The sequence below is a fragment of the Grus americana genome, chromosome 8, assembly GCF_028858705.1.
Source record: "Grus americana isolate bGruAme1 chromosome 8, bGruAme1.mat, whole genome shotgun sequence".
Classification (NCBI taxonomy): domain Eukaryota; kingdom Metazoa; phylum Chordata; class Aves; order Gruiformes; family Gruidae; genus Grus; species Grus americana.
The window spans coordinates 22,137,778-22,164,560 of NC_072859.1; the positions used below are offsets into that span (position 1 = coordinate 22,137,778).

At 35.5% G+C, this 26,783-nt stretch overlaps 1 long non-coding RNA gene across 1 annotated transcript; it reads right to left on the reverse strand.

Annotated features, from left to right (window-relative positions):
* Nucleotides 1-638: 638 nt before the first annotated feature.
* LOC129209582 (uncharacterized) lies at nucleotides 639-25,333 on the reverse strand. The gene is made up of 3 exons (XR_008578116.1): nucleotides 25,169-25,333; nucleotides 1,144-1,264; nucleotides 639-994 (listed from the first exon to the last, which is right to left on the reverse strand). It is a non-coding gene; the product is annotated as an uncharacterized LOC129209582 (long non-coding RNA).
* Between the last annotated feature and the right edge of the window lie 1,450 nt (nucleotides 25,334-26,783).

The following is a 26,783-nucleotide window of genomic DNA, read 5'->3' on the forward strand; positions in this document are numbered from 1 at the left end:
CCTTTGTTAAACATTTAGATGTGTAAAATTAAATGTGAGCTGACACTTCAGTACTATTCTGAGATGATTTGGGCCTGGCAATAAATAAGTTTGCCAGTGAATTCTGAAAGTCTGATGGAGGGACTAAAGGGAGGTTTTTGTTAGGTTAAATTTACATGCATTGTTTATACTTTACAGTGTTCACCAGCTTCATAGTGGTGATAAAGGAAGTCTGGATGATTTTTCCTGTGTTTGGCTTTTTCAGCTTATTGCCTTGTCATAGGAAAACTCACCTACCTCAATGTATGGTTTTATTTTAAAAGCTCACAGTAAAATAATATTCTAGCATACATAAGGTGCATATGTTGTCAGCACATTCCATGAGGAACAGAGCTGTCCAGTTTAACAAAACTGATAATAAAAATACTCAATACATCCTTCAGAGATTACTAGAAAGGTCACTGTTGCTATAAAGTTGTTTTAAATACAGGTACCAAGGACATAATTCATGACTAAACATTTTTGAACAATCTTGAAAGCAGGGATCTTATTTCAGGAGTATATAATTATTTTGGGTCAAAACACTTAAGCACATGAGTAAAATTTCATATGCTTAGTATTAGGTGAATATAACATTAGGGAACAATATACAACTGTTTGACATAGTGTGCAGAGACCGTCTGTTAAATCCCCAGCTGGATATTTGCATGAGCTCTTACCCAGTTTATACACAGAATTTTCAGTGACTTTGCAGACAGAGCAGTGAACATTTCCTGTGTCAGTTGAGACTTCCGAGCTAAAATCAATCCATTGCTTGTAAATTGCAGCTACCTAGCTAGCTGGGTTGGGGGGTGAAGAAGAGGATGCTATTATAGATTCATTATATCTGCAGTAAAAGGCATGTGAAGGCCATGCAATGCATTCTTTCTTCTCTGAGGGAGTATTTCCAATGCAGTCTATTTTCGCAATGTTGTGTTCTGTTAGTTCAAAATGCCACATACAAAGCAGATTTATGCTGCAAAAGGGGAAGAAGGTAACAAACTTAATGACAACAACATTGAGATGAAAATCCATTTTTGATCAAAGATACACAGAAAGAAATCAACAAAATACCCAATGCAGGCAAGCAGTAATATGAAGTTCAAAAATTTGAGGTTAATATACCTCCAGGCAGTAGCCCACTTATGGATTTTGAAGATTGGCAGGCCCAGATGTTGCTGCTCATCGTAGTAACTACCAGAGATAATGTCAGAATTCTGTAACAGGCACTGGATAGGAAAAAAATCTGGAAAGCAGAAGAAATAGAAAATTGCTTTACAATTTCAAAAGCTGCATTCTACACTACAAAAATAAAATATTTTTTCACACAGGTACCATAATGTGCTGCTGCAGTATAAAATTTCAGAGATGATAGAATCGTTAAAGGAAAATATATGTTTAGAATAGAGACCAGAGGGATATACCTTTTTTCCTTTATTTTAATCTATTAATTATTTTAATATGCTGCCTAGATCTCTAGTTATTTTATCTCTTTCTTTTAAGGAGAAAGTGGGAGAAAGATCAGAAGAATTCCTTTCAGAGAGTCAGCTCTGAAATGATCTTGTTCTCAACATTAGATAACAGATTCAGCTTTCTGGTTATGACACCCCTTGGCACCATCTTTTCTTAACAGTCACCTTGCAGCAGTATTTCTGCTTCTCTGTTCAAAACAAGCTTAACAGGAATCTTGTTAGATCTTTTTCTTGAGGATGCCCAGGTAGCAGATGAGGCCAAGGTTACCTTTTTCATTTGTGCTTTGCTAGAAATTATCACTTTTTTCTTCCCTAGATATAGCTGTTGAAACAGTAACATCTTTTTCTTTCTTATTTTTTAATTCTCGGTATGTTATGTTAAAGTTACTACCATCCATCCAATGCTGGACTTTAAATTCACTGGAAGCCTACAATAAGTACAGAATGAGTTACAAGTTCATTAAATGACACTTGACCTCTTGGTTTACTACCATCAATTTGGTTTCCTAATGCTTATGTCTGTTAACAGAGTGGTGACAAGCCCACTTAACTTACTGTCTTGGTTTGCCTAACTGAGCATCCCTGTCTAGTGCGCTGTCCTCTAAGCAGCAGGGTGGTGATATCTGTGCAACTGGTACCTCAGTCAATATTTTGATCTTGGTCTTGAATTGCACTTTAGCTTCAGGCAAATAAACACTTGAATAAACCACCTTACATTAGTGGACTATTGATCAAGACTGTCTAGCTCAGAAATCTTTTTTTTTTTGCTGAAATTTGAGAAGCTGCTTTATCTAGTGTTTTGATTGCAAAATAGAGATTATTTGGAATCAGGAATTTTTCATAAGCTTCCCTGATTTTTCAACTTGTACTCCATTATGGCATTTCAAAGCCCAAATTTCTTGAACTTTAACGCTTCTTCCATCTTTTTTTTCCCATTTGGATGGTTGTTGTGTTATGAAGTGAGTACATCAAAATGCTTTCTATAAAACGTATTTCATTCTGAGTTGGTTTTCCATAGGCGAGTCACAGGAATATGAGAGGGGTTTTAATGAGATTGTAAATACTTTAAATACTGTAAATATTATGTATATTTTGAGTTCTTGGATCTACTTTGAACTCTAAAGAATGACAACATTTTTTTTCCTGCTTTCATCTGATACAAGTATTACATCTTAATTATGCATCTGTTACGATACAAAAAGAATGGAAAGAAGATGCACACAGGTAAAACATTAAAAAAAAAATCTGTATCAAGTTGTTTTCCTTTGGTCTATATCAAATCTCAAACAGTAATTTTAATTCTCCTAGGCTTGCATGTGGATAATACTGACACTTTCTTTGTCTGTACCTAGAAAAGACAGGTCTCACTCCCCTGAGGCAAAGCTGGGATGCAGATGATTGCTTATATTCCAGTTCTCAATTTTTTTAAGCTTGCTTTTCTCATTACAGTCTCCTAGCAGCTTCTTTATTCCCATCAGGAGTCAAGTCTAAATCTATCAAATTCCATGAAGTTGGTGCTCGTTTTAGCATCCGTTATCAGGGAAAAGCTGGTAATACCTTTAGGAATGAACCTACAGCTGTAATGGGTATTTTTCAGCAAATGCTTGATGCTTCCTGGGGCATCTGCTTCATTGTGAGTTACTTGCAACAACTAGGAATATTGTGTTTTCTAGGTAAGCCATGATCACTTATTAAAATAAAAATATCCATGAGGAAGATACTAGAGCAACATGGAAAGATTTATAATGATGAAAGACCTGTGTTGTCCATCAAGGTGAAAGTGGGATGGATTCAGTCCTGGAAGCATTCTTTCTGAGACTGCATTTCTTTCCTGAATAAAGAATTCTGAAGACTGCTGAAGCCTGTAGATCATCTGATCCCCTAAATCTCTCTGCCAAGTATTTGAATATTTGAAAAATTATTTCTCTCTCTCTCTATTAAATGACCCTCTCAAGCTCCACTGTCACCCTCAGCTCTATGAGAAATATTATAGATGTCATTTTAGCATACATCATCTGAACTTGGAAAAATGAAAACCACAGCAAAAGGATCTTTCTGTCTTTTTAATGATGATGTTTGCCCTAGTAACGCATAAGGCAACTGCTATAGCAAGATATGAGTTCCTAACTGAAAACTGGATTGGTAAAGAAATTCTTCAGCAGTCTTGTGCCATATGTACTTGATTATCATGAAAGGTTAAACTATAAGTTAAAAATCCTGTTGAGTGTGAAGCTGAGGAAAACAGCCTTGAGCAAAAGCAGTGTCTCATGAGATAGAGACCCAAATTACCTGGGCCACTAATTACTACTAGGAGTGCCAATAGCCAGTCTTCCAGGGAACTGTAGCCCTGGCTTGTGACTCCACCAGGAACTGGCCCAGGCAAGGGATGCTTAGAAACATTTGGTGAATGAGTCCCAGACCAGCAGAGTAGTGGTCATAGGAAAGGAGAAAACAGGACCAGGAGTGTCCTGTTCTGAATGGCTTTTGGTAAAATATTTTACAGTGCAATAAATATATTTGGAGGATGCTTTTTTCAAGCCTATGGTATAAAAAAAAGAAAATAATTTGATTTCAAGAGTTGTATAAAATCGGTTTCAGAAACCTAGGAGACTTTAAATCACTGCCAAAGGTTACTTTTTGAAAAACCCAAGGAAAATCTTTTTTTGTGGTGTAATGCTGAGAGGTTTGTGTAGGACAAAGCTTCCAGACATTTTACACTATCACTAAAAGCATATAGTTGAACCCCAGAAACAGAAAGGGCTTTTATTTTTCTGCTAGGATTCAAATGTCTCACCAACAGATCTAGAAAGAGGTAAATACTGTTACAACCCTGTAATCTGCCTCATCTAAAATAATTGTGTTTCTGTAAACATCATCAAAGAGGTTTCTACTTGTTCAACAGCTTGCTTTTTTATTCCCTGCTTATCAATGAGTCTTGAGAACTGAAAAACATGGTGCAAGCATGAAATATACTGAGAGAATTATAATTTTAGCAGAAAAAGCATGGATGTTAAACACAAATAAATTAGGTAAATGATTCCCTTTAAACATATTTAATCTAATTTAAAATACTTGCAGATAAAATCTGTAGTAGCCCTGGTGCTGTTTTCTTTCTCTTCCATTCTTTTAAAAGAAAAATTGTTCAATGATTTTGCTTCTGGTTAATTTATTATCACAATCTGTTTTGCCAAAGCATTCTGCCCTTCATTTGTGGTATATGTTCCTTATTAGTACGCTGCACCGGAATTTTACAGAAAATACTAATATGGCTGCTTGCATAGCACCTGTCACTTGGAATTCCACAATATAAACCCTACAGATTCTGATGGAAACCTAAACAGAATACAGATTTGCTAATGCAGTAGGCATCTAATAATCTGTAGAGTTTTTAAGTTTTCAATGTTACCAAAATGTCTTTCAACCTTTTAACAGAAAAGACTTTGCTGTAAGAAATCAGATGCAGGTTGAAATATTTCCCTAGAATGTAGCCTCTCACATTAAAATACAATATGCCTTTACTCACCAAATAGTCTTCATTTTTCTCATTCATTTTAATGCTAAAAACCTGTAAAATTCAAGTGTCTTCATTTTATCAGTGTGACTGAAATTTAATTCAGTCTTGACCACTGTGGCTCCTAAATTGCAAAGTAATCAATTGTGCCTCCTGCAAAATGAACTGAGGAAAGTTTACCATTTTATGAGCTCACTGCCCGTGCAAGACATCTCATTTAGAACACTTAGTAAACTCTACTCTAATCAAATTTAGCGTTTGAAACCTGGACTGGCTGTTAATGGTCCAAAAATAGACCAGTCCCTTCTGGAGTACATTTGCCTACAAAATGGTATCCATTGATGTTTTCTTGAAGCAACTGCTTGTCTTTGTCTATCAGGAATATCAGATGTCAGTTTGGGAGAAATAATTATAAGAAAGCTTGCATTTATAAAATTACAGTTTTAACCCTGTAAATTAACTGTCAATGTATACAATCTAAACCTGTGCCAAATAAGCTTTAATAGGATATATGCAAATTCTCAGAATGCAAATCTCAAACTGTCAAATTGCTGATGTTATTTCGAACCTTCTTCCTTTTCTTTCGTAATTTTGAGTCAAGGAGAAACAGCTCTTTGCAAATCGAGACGGTCTCAAGGGGTGTACAGGGGGATGGAACACAGCTGGCATTTACATGGCACCACGGTGAAGCATCTTTTCTGTGCCAGTGTATTATATAAGTGATGTCTGAGAAATAATGAAGCAGAGAGGTGACATTAAAGGGGAAAGCATGTCCTGTAGGCTTACGAAATGAAGATAGTATTGTAGAAGGAGAATAGGGACTGATTATACCCTAATATTGTAAACCAAGTAGGATTCCAATTTGAAAAATGTTGTTTAATATGAAATTCCTAAGGTACAAAGCACGCATAGCACTGAAGTGCCTCTTTATGGTAAAGCCATTTAGATTTTTCTTATTGACTATAAGCATCTTATGATTCAATCCAACCTGAGAAGTATTCAATTTTTTTCCTCCACGAACTGCTGAAATTTTACATTTGACACTCTGGAATTAAAGGCCAGCTGGTAAACTGGTTTAAGGCACCAAAATACTGTCATTTTTCAGAAAGTTGTAGTCATTGAGGGTACAGCTCAAAATATCTTGTCTCAGACTATGTCTTAGTTTCTCAGCAAACTTGAAATGATGAATTAATCTTCCTTTGTGGTAGTATATTTTCTAGTCTGTTTTTAGGGGGAGGTAGGAGCATATAAAACTCTTACTTGTCCTGACTTTACTCTGACATATGCAGTCATACATCTGAGATGTTCTGTGTCTAAACTAATAGCATAAACCATAAAGTTATTCCCAAAGCAACTTATATTGATTATAGACTATAAACACCTCAGTTTAACTTGCATCTTGACTGTGAAGCTCTGCTGAATGTCTGGGTATGAGGTTGTCCTTGCCACAACTTACAACCAGGCATACGCTTTTTAAGGGTATCATGTATTTGGACCTTGTCTGGAAGAGGTATATCAGGTAGCAGAAATCCCACTGTTCCCTATTCCTGACTTCCCAGTCACTCTGTATCCTGCTTTTCTCTGCTATATATAAATGGAAGCAAAACCACAAAGGCTACTCTCTGTACTTGGCTTTGCAAAGGAATTCAGATCATTCTCAGAAAACTATGGAGAAAACTGAATGGATTTGGACTAAGTTTCCAAGTATAAAACGACAGTGGAAGAACAGATTTTACAGTAATATATAGCCTCAGAGTCAGCCCTAAACAGCATGTGAATTGGAACTGAAATGGTAATTTCATAGTTCAATTCTTCACAAACATAATATATTTTAAAAATATCCCAGATAACGATCATCTGGCACAAAACTTTGACCTGGATATCTGTAGACTAGTCCTTCATCAATGCAATGTCTTTATGGTCATCCATGTCTCTAAATTCTTGTTCTCAGGAGTCTAAAGTTAGTAGAGCATACAGACTGGAGAATGTCTTTTCTTGGATCATTACTACGTAATAGTATTTAATCTTTTGGAATCTTACTGACATGGAGAAGAATTCTTATTCTTGCCCTGGTACATACCTAACATCTTATCAACTTTTAAATTGTAATACCAATACATGACTATGTTTGTGTTGTCTGGATGCCAGATTTACCAAGCTACTTAATAACAGTTGTGAAGAAAAAGACCTAGCTGAACAGACTGACTTTCTCTGAAAACCTTGCTAAATTTCCACTGTTAAACTCTCCATTGTAAACTTCCTCTAAGGTCAGCTTTTGAAGCATAAGGAGCTGTTTCATTACTAGAATTTCCAGTAAAAACTTAAGCCTCAGAAAACTGATGGCAGTTTTTCTTGAAAGATGTAAGACCTTTTCTCATAATGTACTTAAGTCTATCTTAAAGTAATCATAAATTAAAATCTACCTTTTGTGACTTAAACTGTGATTTCAAGTTTCTTGAACAGTTTGGATTTGCTGCTATATCTTAAATATTCAAGACAACCAATTTTGATTTGAACCCTTCAGTCTTTTTAGTCACCATTACTGGAATTCTTATGGATTATTCAAGCCTTGGAGTTTGAAAACTTCTATTCCAAATGAACACAGTTCATACAAATTAAATTATGCAAAGATCAAGCTGCAATTATTTGTGCAGTCTATCGGTTTGCCGAAACTAAAAAAGGGATGAGAGTGATGTGATTTAATCTGCACAATATAGGCATTCAGTTGATTTGAAGATAAAAAGCAGGACAGTCAGCATCTCTTACAAACTGGTATGCAAATAGAGGGGGGGAAAAAATATGCACATTAAAGGCTTAATTATCTCTTACTTGAAATACAGGTCAGATTTGAACCTATACTGTTCTGATGTATGTTTCATATTGAGATAAACCTTTTTCATAGTTCTGTTTAAAAAAGGTTTTGGAGAAAACATGAGTGGTTAATAATACATGCCAATTAACATTTTGCCTCCATATCAATTAAAAAACCCACCTTTGAATGTTGGAAGTTTTCTTATATTTTTAGAAGTTATTGTTTGTTTGTAAGAATGCGCAGTTGAATTCTTTAATAAGCATGTACTTGTATGTATAAATATTTCTAATTCCTGCTTTCAACAAGCACTTAAATTGCTTTTATGTAAATATTTCCATTTATTTTGCAAGCAGTTGTAACTCTTTGAGTACTTTCAAAATATAACCTCCATTTAAAACTGTCAACTGGAAGGCAAATTCTGTCTTATACTTCAGAAAGTTGAGTGAGTTAAAATACTGAAATATTCTGTATTTATAAAAATATAATTAATTTTCTCTTTTGAAATCTTATTTGTTGAAGTTTAAATATACTGCTATCCTCTTAACATTGCAGTTTTTCATACATTTGAAATCTAGGAGACTGAACCTCTGTGACTTGAAATACCATAAAGCATCTTTTATGGTTCTCTTAAACATACAAAGGCTTTTCAAAATATGAACTTTTCAATGCTTGATTGAAAACACCTGGAGTTTTCATATAGACTTAAAAATTGGAAGGTCCCATCTTTCATCCCAGTTGTATGTTTTTGCCACCTCCTCTTTTGCTGGTTCCAGTGCTCATCATACTCTGCTGGAACTCCCTAGTTTCTCTAAGGTCTAGAGTTAACAGAAAGACGACAAACAAAATTTGCACCAGAGAGCAAAGGACATATAGAACTACAGCACCCAACAGTTAGGATTTGAAAAAGCCTATGGTTTGGGGAGGATTTTCACCTGCACAAGAACAGAAGTGTTATTAAAAAAAAAAAAAGTATTCTGTTCTGGGAAAACGCAATCAAAGCCACACTAGAAGAGACACCTGCCCTTCATATGTTTCATATTCTGTGATTCTAACCTTCTGCTGTAACTTCTGGACAGCATGCTTGAATTTAGTTTGAAATGAAATCTTACTGGAAGAATACTTTCTTGTGTGAGTTCATGAAGTAAATTGTTCCACCATCTCTAAAAACACAGTTTGTCACATGTTTGCTACTCATCTTTCCACAGATCATTAACATGTGGATTGAGATAAGTCCTCCTTTCCTCATCTTTGTTTTTCTTTCCTCTACTCCAGCTCCCCTTCTTTGAAGTGACCCAGTATCTGATCAACTTTTGAGATTGTCTCTGGAGAGATCATGTGGAATGTTGCTTTTGTAAATTTCTTGGAAAACTAATGAAAGCATTCTGTAATCTGTGGAATTCTAGATATACTTTGAAATGTTTTTATATCTTGTTTTTCTTTTGAATACTCATGACTTTGACTTTTGGTACTGACAGGAAGAAATACACTTTATGGGTCTCTAGATCCCATGTCTCTAAATTGCACTTTCTGAAAAACTGGCAATTTCTGTGCACAACAGAGAGATTGAATGCAAGGCTATAATTCAGCTTTGGTTTTCTGCTGATGACATAAACCACAAGAGCTTGTTGGTTTATGAACAGCAGCAACAACAATGCACAGACTGAATTACTGCCAGTGTATTTGATTAGAGATAAAGTGGTGTTGCCCACAATCCAAAAATAATATGTACTTGTACTTTCCAATTTAATTGTAAACAGGTAAATGAAGACTACTTAGTGTAAGAAATGAGTTGCATAAAATCAAAATGGCTGACCAGTCTTCCTGAGTCTGTGACATACTAAAGCAAATGTATGGCTATTTTTGACAGAAAAATATTCAGATAGTATTTAATAAATTGTCTGTTGGCACCTTCTTTCCTTCTCTCTCTTCAGCTGCAAGAGACATTTCCAAAAAGGAATTCTAAATGACTGGCACTGTATATAGCTGGTGCTGAACTATCCTTCTTCTAAATATATTTGAGACAACTAGTGACATCACAGCAGCACTAGCTAAAATTGGAGCCATCTCTGTAACTTTATGAAGTGACATAGTATGTCCTTGGGAATGAATATTCTTTTCCATGTTGTTCTTGCAACTGTTCTGGGTCTTAGAGCTCCCGCACAGGTTTCTGTACCACTAGGTAGGAAATAAGTGGCATTTGCCAAATACAACCAAATTCTTAACCAAGTCATCTTTTATACATCCTGGCAGCAGTGAGGGGGGAAAAAACCTTGTTTGGTTTGGATCTTATTATCTTCAACTTAGGTGACAAATATGCAACAGGTTTAGCAGAGAGGTCCTAGCAGAATTCATCTTGTAGTAGAATTTCAGTGGAAAAAAGATTATGTGAATAATGCAGTTTATGCATTAATTTCTCTCAGTATCATGTGACTATTAGTATAGTTCCTATTTGTGCTTGAAAATATCTTTCATCATTGTTTGCATGATGATACTGTAACAAATCCTTTGAGTGTTCCTCTATTATATGTCATATTATTTGATGTCCAAGTGGAGATCAGTGACAAGTGGCATTCCTCAGGGGTTGGTATTGGGACCAGTGCTGTTTAACATCTTGGGCAACATGGACAGTGGGATCGATTGCACTCTCAGCAAGTTTGCTGATGACACCAAGCTGTGTGGTGTTGTCAAGACACTGGAGGGAAGGGATGCCATCCAGAGGGACTTTGACAGGCTTGAGAGGTGGGCCCATGCAAACCTCATGAAATTCAACAAGGCCAAGTGCAAGGTTCTGCACATGGATCGGGGCAATCCCAAGCACAACTAAAGCACGGGCAGAGAATGGATTGAGAGCAGCCCTGAGGAGAAGGACTTGGGGGTGTTGCTTGATGAGAAACTCAACATGACCCAGCAGTGTGTGCTTGCAGCCCAGAAAGCCGACCATGTTCTGGGCTGCATCCAAAGAAGCATGACCAGCAGGTGGAGGGAGGTGATTCTTCCTCTCTGATGAGACCCCACCTGGAGTACTGTGTCCACCTCTGGGGTCCCCAGTACAAGAAATACATAGGACCTGTTGGAGCAAGTGCAGAGGAGGCCACGAAGATGATCAGAGGGCTGCAGCTTGTTTGCCATTTGTCCCTATTATATTAGCTACCAAACAGGCAACGAAGCTTGTATGGGAACAAATCCTGTTACCACCTCGTATATGTGTTAAAGGAACTGAGCACCTTAGTCACCTAAATACAGGTTCATCAGAAGCTTGGTTAGTAATGTCAGGTTGTTAGCCAGTTGCTTTGAACCAAGCCTCTGTTTAAATAAAAAAATGGAAATAAAGCATTTATTTATAATATGTAAAATAAACCTTATGGTAAGAAAAAATTATGAAAGACAATTGAAGAAATAAAAAATCACACCAACCCTCCTTTTACCATTTACTTAAGTTATATCTATATCACTCTTTACTCCCTTTGTCAAGCTGACTTTTCAGCAAAATCCGGACACTTGATCATGTATTCTGTCTTTTTGCCCACTTATGCTGCATTCATTAAAGAAGGGTACCTCCTGGAGAACAGTTTGGCTTTTATAGCTAATGATCCTTTGGGACTCCTCCAGGAAGTCTGGATTTAATTTTTTTCCTCTGAAGTTATTTATTTCTTTATTATTCAGGTAATAGTCTGGAAACTTATCTCAACTGAAATAAACACTCTTTTCACTGCTTGGGTGGTGCAAACATCATTTTGCTAGACAAGTTGTCATCTCATGAATCTGACTGATCATTTATCATTTGCCTCAAAGAGCAGCAGTACTATCCCTGCATCCCCTGATGAATCATGGTGAAGTGTCTCACTCGGCTTTAGATTTTATATCAACTGTTACATTAAGAGACATACTGGAGATGAACATTTAAATGGAATAATGCAATATAGTTCACTCTTCACTGAAAGTAGACATGACAGTAATCAACAACTTTGAGGCAACCACAAGCTTAAGTGCTTTATCCTCAGAGACCTTTCTTCTAGACATTGTAACACCTATAAGCCACAGTCATGAGGAAGGGGCTGTGTGAGTTGCTATAAACACCATCAGCTAAGAAGGATACCAATCTAACCAGAAATTAATATCTTCTTGCATACAGACAGCTTAATGAAACAGTGCTGTAGCTCTTCAGCACTAGGATAGAAAGTGTTCTTGTTAATCAGAGGCTGCCGACAATGTTTGATGTCTTGGAGAAAAGAAGAGCTTTAGAGAGTACCATGAGGTGGTTTGGTTTTGTTGTGGTTTTTTGTGGTTTTGTTTTTTTTTTTGTGTTTTTTTTTTTTTTTCTCCACAAAATGAGGAACAGAAAAGTAGAAAGGTAGCAAGGTAGAAAGCCTGAAAATGGTTGTTTGTGGTTGGGGTTTTTTTAAATTAAAAATGGGGATGGATGTTGTGATGAGAGCAAGAAGTCAGTACCTCGATATCAAATGAATGATGACAGACTCTGCAAGCTAAGCAGAGAAAGGGAGCTAGTAGAAGGATGCAAAGAGACCTGAAATGGTCAAAGTAGCAAAGCATTAAAATGATCTCAGTAGTATATGAGTGGGACAAGATTGTATTTTTCAAGAGGCCAGGGAAAAGGATATTGCTGTAATTGAGATGAAAAATGTTGAACATCTGAATGGGAGTATTGCCTGTTTAAATTGAAAGGAAAGGCCATGCCTTAAAAATGTTATGCAGAAAACATAGCCTACATGTTCTAGTGACAGACAGCATTGTGTTGCTATAATTGAAAAGGGAGGTAGTGGGGAAAAGAAGTGAGCTTGAGTGGCAGAGAGAGGTATAAATGGATTAAAAGTGTTTGTTTAGTTATGCCAGGGCAGATACAGCCCAGTAAAGATGGGGAAAAATGTGTACAGTTGTAACAGCACCACATAACAGGGGAGAACACTGTACTTGAAGAAGGCTCTTCAGTTCCAGGCTGCCTGTCCTTCATTAAATTTCCGTATGATAACAGCAGGCACATTAAACCATGTTTTTAGCATTCCATAAACTAATGATGTGGGCAGACTTGTAGACTAACCAAAAATATTAAATTAAAAACATAATAGAAAAATATGGATGTATCTGCATAGGAGAGAGTCCATGTACATGTTCTCTGTCACCTGCAGGCTGAATACTGACCAATTGTTCCCTGGAGTAAAAAACCTGTTTCATTCTTTCTGAGATTTCAGGTAAGAATACATGCAATGCTATTTTAAGGTCATGCTTGCCAAAATAACAAAAATTGCTTAAACTGGAGAAGATTTTCCTCTCTTTTCTCTTTCTGTAAAGGTTGTGTTATTTTAATGTATTTGGAGCACCAGTCTCTACCCAGCAAGTGATGACATATTTTCTGCTTGCGTTAATGTCATACTGAAGAAATAAGGACCAGGCTTTAAGGTAAGAATGCTTAGAAATACTGTGGTTGTCATTCAGGAATTAAGTCAGTAAAGTCACACTTTCCCCAACACCCACACATCAAATGTAACCTGCCAGAAGTGATTCTTGAATTAAAATACTCAAAAGAGTACTAAAACTTTGAGAAAACTGATTACCGGTGAACTGTGTCACTCTCTTAAAAAAGAACACAATAATTCAGGAATATTACATAAGAGATGTAACTCACAGAGAAGCAAGGGTTAGGGTCGGGGTGCCTCAAATCTGAGAGAGACAGCATGCCTCATTTTTATTTAAAAATTTTTGAATAGACTTTTTCATAGCAATCATGCTAATGTTACTAAATGCAGAGTTTGGTAGCATTATATTGCTGATCTTAGCACATAGATTCAACGTTATTTTCCCAATATATTTCAATCAGTTCTCTAGTTCTCTATCTCAGAATATTAATCACACCAGTTCATGGCTAATATTTCCACAATTTATACAGAATCCACAAAGGGCCTTTTTCTGTTTAGTTTGGGGTTTTTTGGTTGTGGGTTGTTGGTTGGGTTTGGTTTTTCTGTTGGTGGTTTTTGGGTTTTTTTTTTTTTGGGGGGGGGAGGTGTTTGGTTTGGGGGTTTTAGTGTAGAACCTTTAGAAAATGCTGGATGTGTGAAATAGCTTCCCTTTGGTTTTTTGGTTTATTTGTTTTGTTTTCTTTTGGTTTTTTTTTTATAAAACTGTGATTTTGGCACTGATCTCTTTAGTGTTTAATAAAGAATGACGTGAAATGACAACTGGATTGGTTCCTGCTACAAATGGTGAGAATAATAAAAAACCACTCAGATTTAACTTTTCCCTAAGAAAACTGTTTGAATTTGTTCTGAGACAAAACTTGTGATTTTCTGGTGCAGCACCTACTCGTACAGTAAATCCTAGATTTGCAGAGTTTGCAAATGCTCAGCTTGCTTTGGTATATAAAGACTTTTTTGTGAACATACAGTTTTCCTTGAAATTGCTGTAAGCACTCGAGGCAACTGCTCAACCTGCTCTTCCATCAAGTGCTGGTCACAGAACGTTATTTTAGACATAAACACAGATAACAGAAAGAATAATATTAAATCTCAATGGGTATTATTGAATTGTAATTCCTTCCAAGGCACATGTAAAGTCATGTTATAGGAGCCAACTCAAGCAGTTTGGTCATAAGAATTCTGAGTTGAAATGATAGGCTTTATAATCTGAAAGGATTTTCTTTTTGTATCATAGGGATAGTAACATTTTAGCTATTTCCTTCCTTTTGCCCCACATCAAGAAATTTCATTGCTCACTAAAAAACTAAAAACATTATACAGCTGTTTGGAAAATGAATGAAAGGGAGCGCAGGAAAAAAACATGGTATTACACCAAAGCCATTATAGCATCAGCTAGGCCAGGTACTTTTCATCAAGTCCTCAGTTACAGCAGATGCCTTTATAATCTGGACCATGAGATAGCTTTTTTGGAGGTGTGAATAAAAAGCTTCTAAAATATAGATTAGCAGAAGCTAGTCATCATCCCTTTAAGTATGTGGAAGACCTTTCTAACTAGATGTAAAAGATATATTCCTTGTATTAAATGTCACAGTAGCTAAACAAGCTAATGCAACTGAATAACAAAGAATAAAAGTAAATGTCAGGGGATACTCTAAAGCTGCTATTTATTTTTTCCCAGGGTTTCTATAATGTCATAATTGTAAAAGTAAACTTGAGAAGGTTAGTTGATAGAAACCCTAAGGAGAAATAAGAGCTCTTACAGTATTCTTTAGTGTGTATGGATTATATAGAACATACTATTGTCCTTTAGCTTAAAATAACCTGAAATAACGTAGTAACCATTAGAATATTGAAAACCAGCACAGGATTTTGGTTATATTTTTCCTCCTTAAAAGTCTTATATTTGATATTAATAGCACAGAGTATATTTGGGTAAACATTGGCATTTACGGCAGTGTCCTGTATCAGGGGTGACTTTGGCTAAAAAACATCTCTAGTGGATGTTTTGTAAGTCATTTAGAAGGGTAATCTTCACAATAGGCTTCTAAAACAACTGTAACTGTAATGTTTGTAACAACTAGCATTTACTAAAGTGACTTTAATCTTCTGCTCATTCTGTAAGTGTTAATTAATATTTGACAAGGACATGTATTTATAATGAATCCTGTTGAGGCTGGTTGACTATGAGAAGCACATTTCTTCACTATAATACATAGTTTTCTTATCGTTGGGTAGCGTACATCATGTTAACGAGAGCTTGAAGAAGGATATACGTGTTTTTTCAGAGTTGCTACTTTTGAGTCTTGAAAAATTTGATAAGAATTTGGGAAAGGCAAGAGCTTTAAAAAATCTGTTAAAAAGTAACCTAATTGCTTAAATGTATACTTATAGGTTTCAAGGTTTGATCTTTTAGAAGTAGCAATTGCTTGAGACATCTTTCACCTTAAAGTTTGATTAACTTTTACATCATGTTTTGAGTTGTCTGTAATTAATTAGCAGTTGACCTAATGACCACTGACTTTCACTGGATTAATATTTAAAATCCAGCTGTTTCAGTGCTAACAGAGATCACAAATTTGTCTAACATTATAAAGATTGTGTATATACTGCATCCTCAAAACACTGAGTGCAACTACATAGCTTTGTAGAACAAAGACATGCAATGTCAAATGTATCTGCAAGTTCTCAGGGAGGCTGAGGGTACCTGAAGAACTGAATTGCAGGAGCAGAACAAGGGAGAGTACAGATTGACTTTTGCACTTGAGGCTGCTACTTCTTTGAAAGGTTGAAGGTAAGAAAGAGAAAGATCAAGTCATTCTTGATACTAGTTTTAAGATGTGGTTATTGAGTTTGTGATTGTTTTAATTCAACAGATTTATGAATCCATCATCACAACTGTGGTTTATTTCTTTTAGGATGCAGAGTATGTATCTATATATATAGCATTTGCATTTTTTTTTTTTAATAGAATGCTTTCAATAGGAAGTCTGGCTACTTTGACTATGAAGGGAAGAAATTGGAGAAAATGGTATTCCAGGTCTTAATACCTATTTTTCATTTTACAAGACCTAAAGATTTTTTTGTGAGAAATATGATGGATTGTGAAAAACAACATTTATTCCTCCTAGACTGACATACTGTAGTATTAAATACTTTGTCCTGTGTTGTACTATTATGCATAACTTTACTGAACAGTTTTCATGTCCAATATTTGAAATGTTAGTAATTATGCTTTAATATATCTGCTTTAAATTGTTTATTTAGGGTTTGACGTAGTATTGTTATATCACTAATGCTATATGAAAAGTTGGAGTTCATTGCAAAAGGATGGAGAGATGTTTTTCTGTTAAAGTTTTTTCAGGTAGTGAAGCTAGTAATTAGCTGACAACATTATGATAGACTATAATGGAAACTCATTTTAGTTGCCCTTTCTGAGGCAGATCTATTGTGAAGTTCACACTAAACTGATGTTTCTATTTGTCTTCATGGAATTACTCATGGTATTGGCATTAGCAAATACATTGTAGATCTGCCAGTCATTGCTGCAATATGAAAAAAGTAAGAAATTACTAATGCTCTTTAGGTCACCTACAGGGTGATTATTATCCACAGAATGTCCAGTAGTAAAATTCCTTCTTAAATAATGACAGATATAAATAAAGTTAAAAAGATATAATGACTATAACATACTGACTTACCCCCATGCTAGAGGGAAAAAAAAAAAAAAAAAAAAGAGACGTCAGAGCTGCTTGGACAAAGGAATTATTTCATCACTGCTGAGAGAATCTGTCTGAATTTTCACTGGCAAGTGTTAAACAGAAATCAGTATTTTCACTACAGCTTTAAAAGGGTATTTAAAAGCAAATTTAGCAATTGTAAGGACTCTAACAGTACAAATCAAAATCAGTTCAGCCAGAAATATAATACATCATAACAGCAGTTCTAAAATCATTTAAGAGGACTGATCTGGATAATAGAGGGATAGAATAAGAGATTTCTTTTTGTATAAGTACTATATGAAATATATATGGTTTAATATTTTGAATCCAGCAAGTCACTTAGGCACGTGAATAACTTAAACTACATCTACATGGCATTGATTTCACAAATTAATATGCTTCCTTCAAATGGCTTATCTAGTTGACCATCTCCTGTGGAATCAAAATTTTAAAGGAAGTTGAAATGTCCTGGAGACACAGTCTCCTCTTATCCTTATGCAAATTAATATTTATTAATTAAGTGGCTAAAGTAAATCTAATTAATTGTGATTTATTTCCCATTTTCTATAAATTATAGATTTAATGTAGTAATTCTGTTTTCTTTCTATTGGAAAATCTGGTTTCCTGTTGGTGTTAATGTTCAAACTGCTAATTTTCTAAGAATAGGGAAAAACGATGAATAAGGCACATGGTAAAATGCAGATGATCATTGGCTGATACTACAATACTAAAGATTTCATTTATTTCTAGTTTATAAAGGTATATTATATGACATATAGAGGTTTAAGTAGTAGACATACTAATAGTACAAGCTACAATTTGCATAAAGCATGTGATTAAAAGCCATGACTCATGAGAAACCCATTTACCTCCTGCATTCTATTACACTAAATAATATTTACGAATCCTTATTTAAATTTTATTAATTGTGTGCACCTGAAGGGGTAAAGTACGTGGAATACATAGCCCTGTAAATGATATAAGCTTTTTGCATCATAATTACATCATGTTTACATTTCTGTTTACTTGGTTTGTGAATTTGATGACTGTGGCATTTTATACTCATGCTATTCTATCCCATATGACTTCATACCAAGCCATGAAGAAGGACAAACTCTGTCTTAGTCAGACAGAGATTAGTAAAACTGCAGCGTCTCAGCCTGTGTTCAGGTGCCTCAACAGAGTTATACAGTTATTAAACACTGTGGAGTTCCGACTTGTGTACACAGGCCAATGTTATTGACCATTAAGTGGAAGCAAACTTCGTTACCTTTTAATCTTATACAGACTGCTACTAGGGTGACTGTGAAATGAGGGCCAAGGTATTTAAAAAATAAATACTAATGTATAACACTCCACGAACTACCTTTTTGTCCTGTACTCAAATTCATGTGCATGTTGACACATATATATGTACACACACACACACACACACAATATATTTGTATCATTTTCTCTTCTGGTAGTTGCCCATCATTTATGGCATTCATTGAAAATCACCACAACAGCTGACAGAAACTGCCACAATATCTTTGTACAATTCTACAGAATTTATGGAATTTATCCGATTCTGAAATTGCACAAGCCTTACAGTGCCATAACCCTTTGATTCAAATATGGTCATACCTAATTAACACTGACACAAAATGAACAAAAAAACCACCAAGGACAGCATATCAGGGTATGAATTAAAATTAAGGAAGGTATATTGCGCTTAGTAGAAAGAGTTTGACTGTTTCAGGTGATCAATTGAAATGATAGAGAGTTACATTCTCTAACTTACTATAGTGGTCACGTAGAATGGTATCTATTCCAAAGATAACCTTAATTTAGGAATCCTTTTTTTTAAAGACAAAAATATCTTCTTCCCGCCTCCTTTCCCCCCCCACCCCCACCCCCGAATAAGTCAATGTTAGATGCTTGCAGACTGGGAATACTACTTTCTTCACTGCATTCACTTTTGTCCTTGTATACCCTTCAGGTTCCAGACAGATAGATTATTGCTTCCATCAGAAAAGGGATTTGATTAATCACTAGATCATATGTTTTATTCAAAACCAGTGCCCTCCATACTTCATCCAAAGTAAATTAATGAAAAATTCACATAATTTGTGAAGAATAGTTTATTAACTGCTTTTTTTAGTTTTGTTTGCAGCCTCAGAATAAAAACTAAAAATCAGGAAAGAAGGGAACTACATTTAGGGTCTTGATTTTTGAAGAGTGAGTTGAAAGGAAGTTAAATTTCATCAGATTCTCTTAGAATTACCTGACTACATAAATTAGCCTTTACTAGCACTTGGGGATTTGAAACACCCCTTACTTCATTTTTTGCATCCTCCACACAACTGTGTCTTTTACTGACCAATCTGTCTTGGGGTGCAAGGATTACACAGTAACATGCTGCTAAGGTACGTAATATTGGCAAAGCACTGAGATTTCAGGTCTCAGTGTTATGGATGCTTCTGTTTTATAAGTGCGAAAAGTATGAATTTGGAGTCCTTGGAAGTTTACATGTTGAACATTGGCAGAAATATAGCATAAGGCAAAAATACTCCTTTGTAGCTACATGTTAATGCTCAGTTTACATAACGTACTCACTTTTTAATATAGCAATGTCAAGTGAAGTCACCTACCATGGAGAAAAACTAAATATTACTGTGAATAAGACAAAAAATTTTCTCTTAAACAGCAGCAGTGCCTTTCAGCTTAATTTGTCATAACTTTTCCTTCTAATAAATTGAGATAGATATTTAATCTGTCCATGTTGAACTTATCTGTATCCTGAAGTCAAATAAGTCAATTATACTGTGGCACCTGAATCAGCCAGGAGTCTATCTAAACAGAAGCAAAAGGAGAACAGGGTTAAAGGTGTCCCTACTATTGATATCCACTTTGAAACTGCACGCATCCAACCCAGTGAACATAGAACATCTGGTAGGAGAAACTTGAGGCTATATCCTATTGAACCAAATGTATTTGATTTGCTCTGAGGTAGCGAAATAAGCCATAGCTTTTAAGATATTGAAAGTTGAGATCACCCACAATTTGCTAAGCTATGTATGTGCTAAGCACTCAGGAGATCAGGCCAGCAAAACAAGTTGAACCATGCAAAGCTACTACCCTCTTCAAAACTGTATTAATAAAGTAAGTATGTTCTTGAGTTGGAGAGCTAATTTACTAGAGCAAAACAAATGGTGACTCTTGCACCATGACTGAGACTGAGTGTTGTTTGAAAAGTAGTAGATCAAGTATTGCTTATCACAGATGAATGATTTTGAACAAAAGGGCTTCATTGGTCTGAATCACAGATTTGTCTATATTTTAATTAGAAATTAATTGTTCCTATATAAAATGTTGACATTCATGAGTTAAAAGCACTTATGTGAAAACTTAGGTATTCTTAGAAATCAGTGTTTACCTTTGTTGACTTTCCAAATTCTGCCCACATAACTTGGAATTTATCCACCCTTTTTTGCTGTAACAGCTATATCTATTGCAAACACAGAATAATTGCTTTTAGTATTGTACTTAAGATAGTGAAGGAGACTTCTATCCAATCCACAGAAGAGGAACTATGACCCTGAAAAGTGGCTTGCTGGAATTTGTACAGGTGTGCTTGTGAGTTGCATTGTCACCATTCTTTGCCTTAAAATGAGTATCAACTTTACCCTGGTGTCTGCATTTCAAACAATTAGATTTGTAAAGTGGAGGAATATAAGGAAATCTTTTGAATGTGACCAGCTAATACAGGTCACTAGGGATACTGAATATTTTGTGGATATTTTGTGAAAGTCTGCACATTATTTTCCTACATCTGTTGAACTGGAGCTATTTCCTTGATTGAAATATTGAATGATTAATAAGAATTAGTAACAAACTTTTTCCTCACATTACACAATTGTCTTGAGGCTGAGAAGAAAAAAATTGCCACTGTAACTAGTTATGGATCTCCCCACCAAGAACTATGGAATGAAGGAATTGTGCAATATTATAAGCCAGAACAGCTGGAAAGACACCTTGGTGGGGAAGTATGATAAGACAGGCATATCAGAGGAGCTGATTTCTGTTTGGGGCTTGAAAGGTAGGGCCTACGGGGAGGAGAAAGAGACAGAAGAGAGTCAGAAGGGAGAAGCTATCTCTGGGTGTGCTGACAAGAGAGGGCCAGGAAACTGATTTCAGGAGACAGACGTTTTTCTTTACATTTGAATGTAATTTAATATTATGTTATTGATTATATTGTTTGAATTTATAATTTTTACCCAAGTGGTTTTTAGTGTTTGTGCATTTTCTGTATCATTTTAAAGATTACTTTGATATGTGTATTTTTCCATAGTATACACTACAAAGAAAGCAAAACACTTCACACGTCCTGAGAAAAGACAAAAAAAGATACAATTTAATAATACATCGCAACTTCCCAAGCTGAGGGGAATAAGAGAAGACTTATTTGAAAATGGGAGGCTAAAACAATGATGCCCAAACTGAGAAATATTAGGGCCCATTTTCCACACCATTTGTAGAAACATAGTAGAAAATGAAAACCTATTAAATTAAAATTCAATTCAGGTGGCTAATATTCCTTGGTTAAGGTGATTTAAAATAGCACAATAAAATACAAACCAATGTCTGATTATCAATATATCTGTGCTTAAAATGAAAGTTCTGTTTGCAAATAATTTAAAAATGTGTGTCCATATTGAAAGACAAAATTAAAGTTAAGTTTACTTAAAAATACAGATATATTTGAGGTCTGTACATTTGGGGGTTTGCATATATAAAGATAGGCATAGGTTTAAAAATCAAATTCAAAGGTCATTTTAAAATTAAGAAAAAGTAATCAGATATTCTATTTGGTAAGTGTCCAAAAGCAATGTTTCAACACTGTCATGATTTGGAGTCTTGTTTGAAAACAAAATATCAAAGAAAGTGTCCTAATTTCACCAAGGAGTTTCATTTTAATACAATTTAATAATGTCAGATACTGTGGAAATTTCACTCATTGCCATTTATTCACTATTGTTGTGTTGCTTTAAATGTTCTTAAGCATTTCCAAAAACAGATTAAAAGGAATCTCTGTGACAATTTTGTCTTGTGTAGCAGCAAATAGAATGGAAGACTTCAGGGAACAAACACCAAGATGAAGATTTATACCTAAATTGGCTGTCATTCTTGGGGAAGAGACTAGGCATGCAGAAGCCAGTCTTACAGTATTTCAATAGAGAGAGCTTATGAATGTCATCCAGCAGTCATGCTCCCTCCTCCAAACTGCCCTTTCCACCCTTTGGGGAAGTCACTCTTCTCTTCTGTCAGTGCACATTAGTAAGACAGAAACAAAAAGCAACAATAGAAATGAACACAGCGCTGACCAATTAGTAACTCAAGGGTAAAGTTGTAATGTGACGTAAATTTATTCCATCAGTTCTGCCAAATCATTTCTATCCTGATTGCTACAAATAATATGACTGTAAGTCTCATTATTATTAAGAAGCAGAATTATGAGCAGCCAGAGGCATAGTCTGCTTGTACTAGGTACCAGTGAAATATCTATTGCTCTGCAAAGCGTGTTATAATTAGTACCCTGATGACCCAGACCACAGAAATCAGTTAGTAGAGATTTCCTTCAGAATGTACAAAATATGCTTTTATGTCAGGATTTCAACACTTTTCTCTTAAAAAAACAAACAAAAACAAACAAAAACCCCCAAACAAACAAACCCCCCCAAAACCCCAAATTAAAAACTCTTTAAAATTATTTAGTGGTTGCTCTCCAGAAAGGAAATAGTAAATTGTTCTATTTCTTCTGTTCCTAGGATGTTGATTTTCCCTGAGGTTTTAGACTCACAAAGAGCAGCAAAGTCTGTCCGCCCATGGATTTAACTGTCTTTTCTCAAGTACTTTGAAACTATGGCTTGTGTTTGATTACTTAGTAAATGAGAGGTTGTTTTTTCTTGTGTTGTGTTTTTTGGGGGGAGTGGTGTGTGTGCTTGTTTAGTTACTTGTTTTTCTATAAAGAAAAGTCATAATTCATGTGAAAGAGGAGAATGGATTGCCAAATACATATGCTTTTTAATCTCAATTAGGTAAGCTTGCATCTTCAACCTTTAAAAAATCACCTAGCTAAAAAAGAAACTGTTTCAGACAAGGAGAGATGCTGTTGCTCTCACTGAATTAACAATAAGGTTGCATTTGGTTTCAGTAATGCAGAATTAGATCCATATTTATCCAGCTGATCAGCTGAAAACCTGCTAGCGCCCACACACGTAATAGGTGAGATGGAAAATAAACTTTCTTCTATCTGTTGGCAAACTATAGAAAAATTACACTGCAACAAATCTTCACTCTCTATCCTATGTACTCTTGTGTTCATATAGCTGAGCAAAGCCACCTGTTCTGCCTCACTGGGCCCTTCACACCAAATGACAAGTCACGCTGCTTAATAATGAGAAATGAAGAAACATTATTGTTAAAAAAAAAAAAATAATCCAACATTTCAAGCCAGTAGAATTTGATAAAGTTTACTTCTTTGATCATGAGTGCTTTTACAGTTTTTGGAATTAAAACAAGATATAAAAAAATTTTCAAATAAAAAAAATAATTATAATGTCCAAACCCATCACTCAGAAAATGCTGAATTGACTATTTCAACCAAAAAGTGAAATCAGCACACATATGGGAATCACTTCAATGCTGCCCAGTCTTAAGCACTGTATTGAAAACTTTGCCCTGCTGTATTCTGAAATCCCCTACACAAATAACAGTCCCATTTCCTATAAGTACCATTACACCTTTACCCAAATGCTTACACTCTTTCAGTTTAACTAGATTTTCTAGATTGATGTTCAAATTCTTACCTGTTTCATTCTTTTTAGTTTGATGTTCAAATTCTGACCCATTAATGAAAAGGTGGAAAACAGGCATCTTAGAGAAGCTAAAAGATATGTTTAGTATTTTTTAGAGCTCTAAAAGGAAAAAAAAATAATCCAGGGCTTAGTCTTTGTCCATCTGCAAAGGAGATTGTAGAAACAGGGCTTTGCAGGACACTCTTCTACCTGTTGCAAGTCGTCTCTCCCAGGGGAGGCTGTGTGTAATTTAGCCGTGTGACACAGGCAGGACATAAGACCCTTAGCAATTGTGGCCCGAAGTACTTTTGAAGAATTCTGTGTACAGTCAGAATGAAGTCTAAATAAGCCAGCTTGTTATTGTGTTTCTGCCAAGAACATCAGGCCTGCTACTTGTGTCAGATAGGAAGTATCATTTGGAGACCAACAATTTTGTGTCATATATTTATTTATACAATATCACACAATTTTTTAAGGGAGGATTATAAAATGCAGCCCTAAAACCTCTTTATAGAAGTGTAGGCTGCCTTCATAATTTTTCATTTTTTATTCTCAAGTGGTGTGTCACAAAACTTCTCAAAATTAAATGATGTTTCTAAACAAGTAATTCCATTCAGTTAATTGTGAGGGTCCCTCTGGTACTGGGTTTCTCCATTGGGAAATATACTTGCTTGTAATCAAAACCACATTTTTATAATCAAAGATAATGTCACATAAATTCATAAAAGTATATATAATGAGACAGGAACGTGGTTTGGATAAGTGAACTTTTCTGAACCAAAATTATTATTAAAAGTATTTTTTACTTCTATTGGTTTGTGTATTTTCATTTTTCAAGACTTTTCCACATGTCTGTCTGTCATTAAGATAATATCAAAAATATGAATCTGGTGACAAAGAACCACCCTCTTCACAACAGAGGCAAGATACGTCCAAGCAGACTATATGTGGTAGTTTGCAATTGTACAAGGTAGTGTCTCCCAATTCCACTTGAATCCAGAGCTGAAAGTGCTCTGTCTGCACAGCAAGGCAGATGAGCTGTACAAGATACTTCCCATGCAAATACTTGCACCTTGTCACCGTGTTGACATGCTCACTGCATGTCAGCATCGATACCTGTTTACCCTTCCAGAAAGGGAAATTTGAGTATGTTTCTGCATTTTTCCCAGGCCTGCAGTAACATTTTAAACAACTTGTTCAAAACTTAGATGAATCATGACAGAAACCATCTTCATGTAAATATTTTTTGATTATTCTTTCAGTAGCTTTGCTTGGCCATCCTACTACACTCCAGTCCTACCTTCCTCAAATTTGTTTTGGTATAGTGATATTTTTTTTTCCAAAATATGTAAGGAAACAAACTCATACCTTCCACTTTTTACTTCTAATCTTCCACTTCTGATTCCTTCATTTCCGTGGTTTTGATGCTATGTCTGGGTTTCCACTGCCTGTTCTTCCAGCCTGTCTCCTTGTTTGGAACCACGCTGATTTTTCTCATGGCGATGCTTCTTTGATGTGTACAGTGGAAGTTAATGAGCTCTCCCAGTACATACTGGTCTTCTGTGAAATCTTTGTAGAGTATGAGGAAGCTGGTTTTATTTAAAAGTCCAGCCACACGTAGAGCGGGGATCTTCTGAAGACATAAAACAAATGTTATGTATATGTCTTCTTTTTTTCCATTCGTAACCTTGGAAACTGTTCTAAAGCATTATCTTTTGAAAGTGACATTTCTACGCAAGCAGTTCTGTACAGTATTTTCTTCTCTGTCACTATCGGAGGCTGACAGAATACATACATCTATTCCATGCCAAAGCAACTGAAGGTTTTTTCCTTCTAGAAAAGGCTTTTTACTTTCATTTCACCATGATCTTCCTTATCTTCTCCTAGCTGTTGTTTTTTCTGGCTTACTTTGGTGTAACTGCTACTTTTCATTGTCTGAAATCTTTTACTGGTTAACTTCCTTCAGTTCCTGTTTCCCTGACTTATTCTTGTTTTACTCCTGTTTTGTTGTTATGTTTCCTGCTGCTTAGCTTTTCTAGCAGTTGCTTTTCTGGCTTATTTTTGTCTCACTGCTATTTGTGATTTCTGTTAAAAGTCTCCTACTGTTTAACTTTCTCAAGCAGTTGTTTCTGGGTTTATTTTTTCCACTTCTTGAATTTGCTGTTAAAAGTCTCCTGCTGTTTATCTTCTAAATGTTGCTTCTATAGACCATTCTCTTTTCCCAAGCATTCAGTACATCCAATCTCTGGACCAAATTCAGAGGTGAATTCAGAGGGCTTCTGCATAGCCAGGTTGATCTGAGCACGAAGAGAGAGATCTGGTTCAGTCCTTAAGTGTTTTCAAGCAAATGTATTATTTTAAAATAGAATACAGATGTCTTCAAATTAGTTCCCTGCAATGGAAAGTGGCCTGCTGTAGGCTTTTAGGTGCAGTCTAGAAAAGAATTTTCCATTGATAAACTTTTCCTTCTTAATAAAGTAGCATGCTTATTCTTTGTAAAATATCTCAGAAAGATGTGAGTTTTCGAGCTAGGCATCCCAAGCGTTGAGAATTTCAAATCACAACTGATGTTTTATTTCTGAGATTTAAAATAATTTTGAACTTTCACTGATACATAACAGAACATTCATGCAGGGTTAAATGTGCACTCTTTGCTTTACCAGAGCATTGGAGAGAGACGGTGTGAGTGAGACTTTCTTAACAGCTCTTCCTGGTGCTATTCCATCTTTGGTAACTTACTCATTGGACAAAGACAGCAGCAGTATTCAAAAGCCAATATTCAAGGCACTCACTTGGAAAGAGGAAGTCAGTAGTTCAAGTCTTTGCTCCAATAAACATTTAATTATTGATATGAAGTGGAACAGTTCCAGCTGGAAATGCTGAGAAATATTCATCTCAGAATACCTTGTAACCTACTACATTATGAAGTATAGCTGGAAATTCACCTGGAGTTTCCACATCTGAAGGGATTAACAATTTAGTT